This window comes from Rhinoderma darwinii, chromosome 1 (genome assembly GCF_050947455.1).
Source record: "Rhinoderma darwinii isolate aRhiDar2 chromosome 1, aRhiDar2.hap1, whole genome shotgun sequence".
NCBI lineage: Eukaryota > Metazoa > Chordata > Amphibia > Anura > Rhinodermatidae > Rhinoderma > Rhinoderma darwinii.
The window spans coordinates 152702630-152715529 of record NC_134687.1 but is presented as its reverse complement, the minus strand read 5'-3'; positions in this window follow the sequence as shown (position 1 = coordinate 152715529).

Below are 12900 nucleotides of genomic sequence, written 5' to 3'. Positions count from 1 at the left end.
TCCAATGAAAACAGCTCCAAAAATGGATGTAAAAAACGCCGCGAAAAACGCAGCGAAAAACACGAGTTGCTCAAAAAACGTCTGAAAATCAGGGGCTGTTTTCCCTTGAAAACAGCTCCGTATTTTCAGACGTTTTTGGTCACTATGTGTGCACATACCCTAAGGGGTTAATGATTGAATTCTTTCATTTAGTATAAAAAGTATAAAATCAAGCCCCTGGTCATGCAGTCTTTCACTCCTAGATATTCCACAAACAACTGTGAGTGGTATTATTGAAAAGTGGAAACATTTAGGAACCACAGCAACTCATCCTCGAAGTGGCAGACCACGTACAGTTACAGAGCACGGTTGCCGAGTGCTGTGACGCATAGTGCATAACGGTTGCCAATGCTTTGCTGACTCAATAACTGCAGAGTTCCAAACCTCCTCTGTAGCAGTGGAAACGTGTTCTCTGGAGTGACAAATTATCTTTCTCTATCTGGAAGTCTGATGGATGAGTCTGGGTTTGGCGAATGCCAGGAGAACCTTACATACCTGACTGCATTGTGCCAACTGTAACGTTTGATGGCGGAGGCATAACGCTATGGGATTGTTTTTCAGTGGTTGGTCTTAGCCCCTTAGTTCCAGTGAAGGGAAATCTTAATGCTTCAGCATACCAAGACATTTTGGACAATTGTAGCTTCCAACTCTGTGGGGACAGTTTGGGGAAGGTCCTTTTCTGTTAGAGCATGACTGTGCCCCAGTGCACAAAGCAAGGTCTATAAAGACATTGTTAGGTGAGTTTGGTGTGGAAGACCTTGACTGGCCAACACAAAGTCCTGACCCCCAGTGAACAATTTTAGGATGAACTAGAATGGAGATTGGAAGCCAAGCCCTCTCGTCCAACATCAGTGTCTGACCTCACAAATACTCTTCTGGATGAATGGGCAAAAATTCCCACAAACACATTTCACAATCTTGAAAATAGCCTTCCCAGAAGAGCGGAGTCTGTTTTAGCTGCAAAGAGGGGTACCAACTCTCTATTAAACCTTTCACGACCAAGGGTCATTGATGCACCTACGTCCAGGTCAAATTTTCTATTTCTCATATGCACTTCTTTAAACAATAATATCTTTGCAACCGTTTTGAATAACACAACTATTTTTACAAGACTTATGAAGATTTTATTTTCTAGATTAGTATATTCATTAATTCCAAGTTTTTTTATTTTATTATGAGCAGACAAATGGGTGCAAATCAACTAGAGCTTAATCCACAGCTCAAAATACCATACAAGAAAAAAAGTTTGCAGCACTCCAGCAAGGTCCAATAAAAAAATCTGTGGTTTTATTTGCCCATGTTTAGAGCCAAGCGATGTTTCAGTTCCATGGTAAAACGTTGCTTGGCTATTGATTCCATCATTAAAACGTAAACCTTCCGGAATGGTGACGAACGGAAACCATTAGCAATGTTTCCGTCACCATTAATATCAATGGTGACTGAAACGGAAGCTGTGGTTTCAGTTTGACTTTCCGTTGCGGGGTTCATCCGACGGAAACCTCAGATGGAACCCCGGAATGGAAATCCAATGCTGATGTGAACACGCCCTTAGTGCGTCTCCAAAATTTCATCCATTTCTTGGTCTTCTGACTGTTTTTTAACTGCCGTTTGTCCTCCATTTTTCATAGCTGTTAAAAAAACGGATGAATTTCATTTTTCAGAGTTTTTCTGTCCCATCCCCCTGAAAACACCACAGTGCTCATGTAGATGGATAGCGCTGCAATACTCCTGTAGATAGTGCCACAGTGTCCACTGTAAATAGTGCCCATATAGATAGTGCTAGTGCCCACATAGATAGCGCCCACATATATGGACAGTAACATCAGGTACTCCTGCAGAAGCGGAATCCCCGACAAGAGCATTGCCGATGCTCTGGCCAGGGATTCCGCTCCTAGAGGGAACCTCTGACATCACTCTCCATATATGGACATTGTTGTCATTGGCTCCCTCTAGGAGTGGAATCCCCAGCCAGAACGTCGGCATTGCTCTGGCTAGGGATTCTGCTCCTATAGGAAGCTTTAGTGGCTCTATCTACAGGGATGTGCTGTCTACAGTAGGGGGCTGTGGCACTATTTACAGGGGGTTTGCGCTATCTACAGGGGATGTGGTGCTACCTATGGGGGGTGCTATCTATAGGGGGCTGTGTGGCGCTATCTACAATAGGGGTGTGAGGTGGTATCTACAGGGGGGTGTAGTGCTTTTAACAGGGAGAGGGGTGTGGCGCTATCTACATGGGGGAGTGCACTCTGACATCTCAAGGCCCCTAACATCACTGTGTATATATGGACAAGGGCTTTCCCAAGACAGGAGTCCCCGGCCATATCGCTTTTGATGCTCTGGCCGCAGACTCCACTGAGAGAGTCAGCAGACAGAAAAGTGCAGCACTGCACATATTAAAGCCCATTCTACGCTTCCAACGTTTATATACGTGACAACTGCACGGGGCATCGGCAGTTGAAACTTATATAGCCGTGAACAGAAAAGGGCAAAAACCATCACTCATGAGCAATACAACATTACCCCTCAAATACAACTGTTTGTGTATCAGTAATTTAAAATAAATTCTTAAATTGGCACTGGCAAGTTATTGATGGGAAAATGCTAGTATACAAAGAATTTTACACAAATGACCTGCCTGCATTATGCTTTGAAATGGTAAAATACCAATGTTATTTTTTATATAAGTTATGTTGCCTGATGTTTTTAACATTTTATAAGTCTTTATTATCCTGGGTGGAGTTTAGTTGTCACATGACTGTTTGCTCTTGTCTTATGATGTCTTTGGAAGGTAAAGGAAAATACCATGATGGGCTACAGTCTACTAAAATGTAGATTTCGCTAATGTAATAATGAACGCAGTGAACACAAAGCCTTAATAAGGAAGGTAAAAAAACACATATAAACCCTATATGTAAGCTGACTTAGTTTTCAACTAGAGTGTTCCTTTAATTTCATAGTCAGTAGAAACCCTAGAGCTGCCAAAAAATGCTTGGCAGAAACATAAGCGCTCAAAGGACTTAGATGCTATCATTCCTCCTGTATATGTGTAAAAGAAATTATTTTGATTTACAAGGACTAAATTGATCTAGAATACTACATCTCTATAAAATAATAGTCAGATTACAAAGTGTTGAAAGTCAGATCTGTGAAGTACATTTAAGGAAAAATTGTATTACTTATTTTTTAAAGTCAGCAAACAGAGTTTTGCTTTATATCTGTGGATGGTACCAATGATAAACCAAAATGCCCACTATTGATGGATAGGAAAAAAGTGGTAGACATAGTATAAAATGGATGGGAAAATTATACCAAATTGACCATGTTCTTTTAAAAATAAATCTAACAAGAAAGTGAATGTGACTTCCATAGTATGTGGAAAATAAATTGTCAAGAGGATACAACCATTTACAGCTTCTGTGGTTTCAGTCAGATTTGGTGTGATGAATGGTTTCTGTCTAAAGGAGAGATTAAAGAATGCAGGAAAGTTATGGATTTTCTCAGCAAGCACAATGGAAGCTATGTTACGAACTCAGGAAATGTGTGCCTTACAGAGCATCAAAAAATTCTTATTACATCAGTTAATGTTTGCATCAAATGTATGAATGCAGTAAATCTTCCTTCGTTTTCTTTACATTTGATACAGATGTATTTGCCAGATCATCTAGACAACTAAGTCTGTTCCAGACATCAGAACGATGGTTGTAAAGTAGAGGACTATTGATATGAATATCACTAAACTCTATATTATATCAGTACTCTAAGCAAAATCTACATAACATCATTAACCATAGTGCGGAAGTCAGGTGGAGAAGTTTTGTAAGCTGTATATGTATGTTCAATAAATTAACTGTCTTTTTGTCCAACATTGCCTAATAATCCGGCACAGGAAACGGGAATTTGTGCTTTGGTTACAGTAACCAAGTACTGGAGAAGGCACTGATTTAAAGAAATACAAGACTATTGAGAAGTACCTGTCATGGAATGGATACAAGATCATTTTCATGTGACTCAATATCTGTAGGTTATCAGGACGCTAATAAAGTAGAATCACAAGCTTTCATAGCAGAGATGGGACAGACTGTGTATGAAGCAAGATCAAAACTTTGCTTGGTGCAGAGAATTTATAAACTTTTCTACACCAGTTTTCTTGTGTAGAAAATTCTCAAATGCATTAAAAGTTGCAATTTGTGCAGAAATGTGCGACTTTGGATGCTTTTACGCCAGCCTCTACCCTTTATCGAAAAGTGGGCAAACTTAGCAAAAGGGGACGTAGCCGGTCATTGGCTTAAAAATGGTCTGTAATTTACATCAGGAACCGGTGTGAATTATAGTGTAAATCTATTGCAGCACCTAGTTATTCCACCTAATTTTATATTAACTATAGTATGTTAAAGTATAGGGAAGGCACCATTATTCTGTGAGGATGCTGCTCTGCATTCCTGAAAGGTACAGAAAATCCTGGAAGAAAACCTGCAAGTCAAATACCCCCTGGGAGATTTAGTTGCTTGTAAAGCAATGACCTTGATTATAAAATGAAGATAACAATGAGAGTACATAACAATAATATTAATTTTCTTGAGTAGTTAAATCAGAGTCAAAACCTTAATTCAATTGAGAATTTATAGCATGACTCATGGTCGTGATACAATATAATATAATTTGAATAGCTGTGCAAATAATGTGACTATTGGTGCAACATTGATGGAGATCTATCCACGCAGGTGTAATGTTGCAAATGATGGCAAAGGTGTCGCTAATAAACACTATATTTCAGGAGTGAATGTCTAATTAGTTCACTTTTTAGACATTTCTTTTCACTTTGGGATGACTCTGTTGATCTGTGACAAAAAAGCCTAATAAGGTTCAACTAACTGTTGAACACGCCGGACATGTCTTGCTGGAGTTCCGATACGGCCGCTACAGTCTATGGCCTCAGTGCCCTATAGATACATTACCAGTCCAATAAAAATTTCCAGGGCTCTCCGCACATGCCATTGCAGCCTATTAGGCCTTAGAAGCAGACTCGATTTGCAACCAACAGCTCCAGGCCTATTGTGGCCGATTGAAGCAGCCTACAACTTCGATCGGGTTCTGAAAAGCCCTATCTGCCACTGCTCTGGGACCATCATCCTGCTCAAGACCCCAATATACATCATTTCAAGGGTAAAGATGCGGCCTCCTGGGCCTATAAAACTGTGACTTAGATCTCCCCAGGCCTTACCCTGAGTTATTCAGGAGGGTCCACAAGAAACTGGACATAGGAATAAAGGAGTCCATGTAATGCTGACGCTCAGGCTGTACCACCTCAAAGTAAGGGCTTAACTATTATCACTGCCTAACAATGGGGAAACTGAACAAAGATAAACTCACAGACCCCCAGAGACACCCATACTGCGCTGCATTTAAGTGGTCCTAGATGGATTTCTCAAAAAGTGGTCTGTACCATCAGCAGAAGAAGATCATGAATGGTGCCTGAGCAGGTTCCTAAATTTAAAAAAGGAGATCATTTATACTGGAGAAGAGTCTAAGTAGCGGTGAGCGACTCTGATTATGTCCCAATATCTAGATCCTTCTTAAAGAAAATCTTAATGCAGGCCATTAAATCTGAACTATCAGATATTAAAATGGAAGTCTCCCAAATTGGCCACAGAGTGGAGGCAATTGAAACTTTTCAAATGGATATAATCACTCATACTTCCTCGCTTGAATCTGCGGTGCTCCAACATAGACAACAATTAAACTTGGTCCTACTAGTAATTGAAGATTAAAAGAATAGTAACTGCCAACACACTTTGCTTACAGCTGCTGTACAGTCCATTTTATCTACGATACGAGGCCCGGACAAAGCACCTACCATAACAGCGGAAAGGATTTATAGAGCACTGCAGCCAAAGCCCAAGATGGATGACCCCCTGGTGATGTGATCTGATCTGTGGTCTACTACGGTTTCTTGATACAGTGGCTATACTAAAGACGGCCAGAGAGACTCCAGACCTACAATATGAGACTACCAAACTCCTCATTCTACCCAATTTGGCACTCTCAACTCTGACCAAGATATGTACTCTAAAGCCATATAGAGACCTCTTCAAGTCACGCAACATGACATTCAGATCGCTAATCCTGTTTGGAATTTTGGTTACAAAGGGTACTTATCAGATCATTATCAGGTACTCAGCAGGTCTGTCACGGGCATGGGACTAACATGAATTTCCCAAAGTTGAAATACCATTCAAAGAAGCATTTTACTTCCCAAGTCTTCCAAAGATCACATCCTAGACACCTGCTGGGAAAACGAAGTCACCAAAAATCAAGAAGGCTGTGCACAAAACTGATTCCCCATGAAAAGAGAATGTGTTATTATCTAATGTATAAAGTCTCTGGAACTAGATGAGTATACCAGGAGAAATCCTTATGATTCTACATGTTATGTTACAAACTTTCTTCTTCCAGGTTTATTATGTAGGGAAAAGGGATGTGGAAAAGAGAAAAGAGGGCTAGAAGTTGACATACTCGATCTCTATTAAAAGACCGGCTGTGATAATTATGGGTTACCATAAATGCATAGGGTCAACTGTCGCTTGTAGAACATCCTATAAATTATCAGATCCCCCTTAGCATTGGAAGATATTTAAAGCTTTATAGAAAAATGCCAAGTGGGAATAGAGAGGGATAGTGAGTTGAACAAGTCTGAATTCAATACAGGGGGTTCCAACAGCAACAGTCTGTAATGTGCCGTTAGAACATTGCTAAAGTAAGTACTGGCAACACTAGTTACAAATGCAGAGCATTGAGTAATCAAGAGGCCAGAAAGTATCAATTCAGACTTCCTTCAGAAAGACACACTATGAATGTGATCCAAACACGCACACTTGTGTCTTGAATACATTGTTGCTCTTTTACATGAAGCTAGAACATGGCTGTAATTAGTGGGTTACACTTAGGACTGGCACAGAGACCGTAGAGCCAATGCTGTTGTATTAGAGGTTTTCCTATTATGTTGTATTCCTAGCAGACTCATCAGTGTCTGCCTAGATTTCAGGCATTGATCACAGTGAGCCAATTTATGGAGAAGCAAACAAGAACTACAGCAGTAATATAAGTCGCTCTCACTCATTGAACAGTGAGAGCAGACTCCTAAAGCTTGCATGTCAGGCAGAAATCACAGAAACTGAGCCGTTGAATTGGAGGAGTAACGGTTATGTGTACCGCTCTCTTCCCATACGATCACTGCGAGCACACGTGCATATCATCAGCTGCAATTTATGCAATATATGCACCGACTCACATGGCACTGGCTTTCACAGAGTAGCAAAACTTCTCGCTAGTCTGATGGGATTACCCTTTTATGCAAACACTGTGATTTAAGCAGAGCGGGGTAACTATGATTCAAAGCTATGAGCATGTATCACTATCCCTTGATTAAGCTGTCCCTAACCTACAGCCGGGTTTGTCCCGACACGCATTTCGACACAGAGGATCCACAAACGAACCAGGTGAGAACCGTGATAGTTTGAACAAGCCATGGATCCCCTTTACACAGCCCTGCCTGACGCGGCTGGTATGGCTCAGGAACTTTCTAGACAAAGAGTCCGCCAAAATCAGCTTTTTCAGCTTTTGCATAACGTATCCACACGCTTGAACGAACTTGCGCCTCCGACACCTCCGACACCGCCACCACCACCGCAAGCTCCTGTCTACAGTCCTGTACTACATTTACCTACGCCTGCCCGCTATGAGAATAACGCCAAGACCTGCAGGGGATTCGTTAATCAATGCACCATCAATTTTGAGGTTATGGCACATCATTTTTCCTCAGACCGGGCAAAAGTGGCCTACATCCTGTCACTGGTTTCTAGCGAAGCGCTGGCATGGGCATCGCCCCTGTGGGAAAGAAACGACCCCATAATGTATAATATTCAGAACTTGCTCTACACATTTAAAAGGGTGTTTCAAAGAGCCAGGTCGCGCATCGTCAGCAGCTTCCTCTCTTCTCAAGCTCCAGCAAGGAATCTCCACTGTAGGTCAATAAGCGAGTCAATTTCACACCCTGGCTACAGAATCCAGTGGAATAACAAGGTTCTAGTATCTACCTTCTGGGAGGGTCTAGTGGGCCGAATCAAGGATGAACTTGTTGGCCGGGACCTTCCACCATCCTTGGATAACTTGATCTCTCTTGCCAATCGGATTGACATTCGTTTTCGTGAGAGACAACAAGAATCTGCTCGGGGCAATCTGACATCACGGTTGGCACCAACCTTCCAACGGCCTCTTCTTGCCTCATCTTCCTCTCGGTTGGATGAACCTATGCAGGTGGAGAGAACAAGACTCACGCCTGAGGAGCGCCGGAATAGACGCAAGTTGAACTTATGTTTATACTGTGGTGGAAAAACGCACTTCTTCAAGGACTGTCCAGTAAGGCCGGAAAACTCCAACGCCTAGGGCAAGTAGGAGAGGCTACCCTAGGTGGAGTATCACCCTCTCAAAAGATGACCATACCAGCTAAACTGTCCTTTGCAGGAACCACTTTCTGCGTCCAAGCCTCTCTAGATTCCGGATCCGTTGGGAATTTCCTGTGCCAGTCCCTGGTTAATCGCTACAAAATCCCAGTTCAAGAACTAACCCAACCTTTGTCCATTGCTTCTGTGGATGGGAGGCTCCTACATGAGACTATCTATCTTATCACCGAGCCCATTTTCATGTTAACAGGGGCGCTGTACAGGAAACGTATCTCCTTCTATGTTTTAAAGAATTCTCTGAACCCTTTGCTGCTGGGTCTACCGTGGTTGCAGAAGCACTCTCCTGTTATTGACTGGACTGGAGGTCAAATTTCCAGAATGGATGCCGCGAAAAACGTGAGTACTTGCAAAAACGTCTGAAATTCAGGAGCTGTTTTCGCCTGAAAACAGCTCCGTAATTTCAGACATAATTTGTTAAGACGTTTAAACATACTCTTAGGGAGATAAACCAAAAGTAAAATGGAACAGCCATTGCCCAATAGTGTTATTAAACATAGATATAAAGATTTGGACAAAAATACTGGCACAGGGGCTAGGTAAATTTCAAACCCACCTTATTGGCACAGAACAAGTAGTCTTTGTAATATCTAGGGAGGGTAAAAGACAATGCACATAAACGAATACATGTCATTACACATACACAGCACCAGTCCATAGTTTTAGTCTTGTTGGGCACCGATGCCAAAAAAGGCATTTGATAGGTTGGACTGAAATTACATGAAAGCTAGGCTTCATAAATTTGTTTCACAACATTTATTAGCACCACCTTTCCCCTATATTCAAACCCTTCTACCAGAATATTGGCACTTTGTCTCCTTCCCTTTATATTAGAAATGGAACTAGACAAGGTTGCCCTTTATCCCCCTCCCTATTATTCCTTGTTATGGAAATATTATTCCAAGCTATTAGAAATCTTATGATTGAAACAAAAGAAAAGGAGTCAGATACTGTCGTAATATCAAAGTTTATTGAAGAACAATATAAGGACACATGTTAAAATCACAAAAAGAGCATCTCCATGCAAAAAATTACTACACACCTAGGCAATTAGGTATCTGGTATCAGTTGCTTGTCACATTAAACATGACACATTAAATAAATAGTAACTAAATGGGAAAGGTTAAGGAGTATCGAAGAGTGTTAGTTTCTTTAAACCCAAATCTATCATAGGGATGAAAGTATGGTCAAGAGGATATTCCATAACAGGAAATACCGGACAGTTAAGAGGTAATAATAAACCCATACAGAGACAAATAATGAATAGTATAGATGCCTTACCCATATATAGTCCAAAATCAGCCAGACCAACCCAATCCGGTGAAAACGCCGGTGATGGAAAGAGCATGGGAGGCGATTTCTGATGATTTTTGGTGCGGTTTCCGACGTGGTTTCAGCATCAAAAGCAGTGCCAAGAAACTCTGTGTGAACAAGCCCTTATAGGGAAATAAATACAAAAAACAAGATAAATACAGCAAATAAAAACAAATATACAAAATGTCAAAGCACAAATTGCGAAACATATATCACCACCCAGATGAACAGTAAAGGGCCTCATAAACTAAAACCCATACAAGATCCTATAAAGAAAATCATGCATCAGAAGTTTTAGATCAGAAAATTATAGCAAGTCATGACAAAATGTCCAGAGTAAGCACTATACAAAAGAGCACAGAAAAATATATCTATCCCCAAATATTGATTATACACAATGAACAATAAGGAGGTGCAATCGCACAGATATACAGTTCCTGGGGCTATTATACAAAGAGGTATCTTCATCCGTTGTTTTTTTATCTCAGACAATTAAAGCAATATCAAAACGAGATCTATTCATAAATTCGGTTTTTTCCCCCATAAAAGACATAACAGGACATAAATTAAAAATACTGAAAAAGAAACAAGGGCAGAGATATCTATAGAAACAGACAAAGTAAAAATTTTTGTTTAAGCCATTTGTTGGCATTGTGCCAAGTGTCGCAATCCATTTGCACTCATGTTGTGCCAAAACCTTCTTCGCATCACCACCTCTGATGCCACAACGTATTCTTTCAATACCATGAACGTGTAAAGATTTAGGGTTACAACCGTGATATAATTTAAAATGTTTAGGTAACATCTTGAGTAATGTGAGGTCTCTTATCTCTTTAGCATTCAAAATATCTTGCACATGTTCTCGTGTACAGGTTCTGAGTTCTCTGGAGGTTAAGCCCACATAAATCTTCGGGCATCCGTATGTAGCATAATACACAACATGTGTAGTACTACATGAGATATAGTCCCAGATGTTAAAATGTTTTTTTAACATCTGCCGAGTCAAAAGATGTAGCACGGGTTATATTGGTGCAAGACAGGAACCCCACACAATGGTAGCAACCTTGAACCTTATCTTGGCCCTCGAGACCCAAAAGGGTTGGGTATTTTAGGAACATAATGGCTTCTGACAAGGAGATCCCCAAGTTTTCTACCCCTACGGGCCATCATCATGGGTTTTGCGCTAAACTAGAGGCCAAGGTAGTTTCGGACCTCAAAATAGGCCAGTCTTTATTGAGTATTGACCTCATAATTTAGATCATTAAAAGATCTTGTTTTCACTCTCCAATAGCCCTGTTTGATGCTTCTGTGGCTGTAACCTCTCTCCCTACATCTTGTCCTCAGGTCTCTAGATTGATTTGATGAATTTATTGTATATTGTAGTATATCGATGTGTATTGAAATGGCCTCTTTTTATATGCACTTGCATATTAATCAGTAGAGACCCATACTAACATCCACAGGTAGAGTAACATTTTATATATATATATATATATATATATATATATATATATACACTACCGTTCAAAAGCTTAGGGTCACTTAGAAATGTCCTTATTTTTGAAAGAAAAGCACAGTTTTTTTCAATGAAGATAACATTAAATTAATCAGAAATACACTCTATACATTGTTAATGTGCTAATGACTATTCTAGCTGCAAACGTCTGGTTTTTAATGCTATATCTACATAGATGTATAGAGGCCCATTTCCAGCAACCATCACTCCAGTGTTCTAAAGGTACATTGTGTTTGCTAACCGTGTTAGAAGGCTAATGGATGATTAGAAAACACTTGAAAACCCTTGTGCAATTATGTTAGCACCGCTGTAAACAGTTTTGCTGTTTAGAGGAGCTATAAAACTGATCTTCCTTTGAGCTAGTTGAGAATCTGGAGCATTACATTTGTGGGTTCGATTAAACTCTCAAAATGGCTAGAAAAAGAGAGCTTTCATGTGAAACTCGACAGTCTATTCTTGTTCTTAGAAATGAAGGCTATTCCATGCGAGAAATTGCCAAGAAACTGAAGATTTCCTACAACGGTGTGTACTACTCCCTTCAGAGGACAGCACACACAGGCTCTAACCAGAGTAGAAAGAGAAGTGGGAGGCCTCGCTGCACAACTGAGCAACAAGACAAGTACATTAGAGTCTCTAGTTTGAGAAACTGGCAGTGTTAAGGATCTGCCAGGCACAGCTTCTGTGTCCACGCCCATGGGTAGTCGGTCTGCACCTGCTTCTATGTCTGTGAGACTGACTCCATCTTCCACCACTCAGGATGGCAGGCTTAGGAGTGGGAGAGCCTGTCACGGCCTGGCCAGACGGCCTGGCCAGCTAGCTCCCGCCCTCTGTCTATTTATACCTGCCTTTCCTGTTCCTCCTTGCTTGTGATTCTTCTCTGTTGGTTTCCTGGCCCTGCTGCAGCTTCTTGAACTACTTGTCCCTGCTTCGTATTGACCCTGGCTTACTGACTACTCTCCTGCTCTGCGTTTGGTACCTCGTACACTCCTGGTTTGACTCGGCTTGTTCACTACTCTCCTGCTCTACGTTTGGCACCTCGTACTCTCCTGTTTGACTCGGCTCGTTTACTACTCTTGTTGCTCACGGTGTTGCCGTGGGCAACTGCCCCGTTTCCCTTGTTCTGTGTTTCCTTGTCTGGTTGTCTGTCGTGCACTTACTGAGTGTAGGGACCGTCGCCCAGTTGTACCCCGTCACCTAGGGTGGGTCGTTGCAAGTAGGCAGGGACTGAGTGGCGGGTAGATTAGGGCTCACTTGTCTGTTTCCCTATCCCTGTCATTACAGGCAGCTTCATTAAATAGCACCCGCAAAACGCCAGTGTCAACGTCTACAGTGAAGAGGCGACTCTGGGATGCTGGCCTTCAGGGCAGAGTGGCAAAGAAAAAGCCATATCTGAGACTGGCTAATAAAAGGAAAAGATTAATATGGGCAAAAGCACACAGACATTGGACAGAGGAAGATTGGAAAAAAGTCTTATGGACAGACGAATCGAAGTTTGAGGTGTTTGGATCACACAGA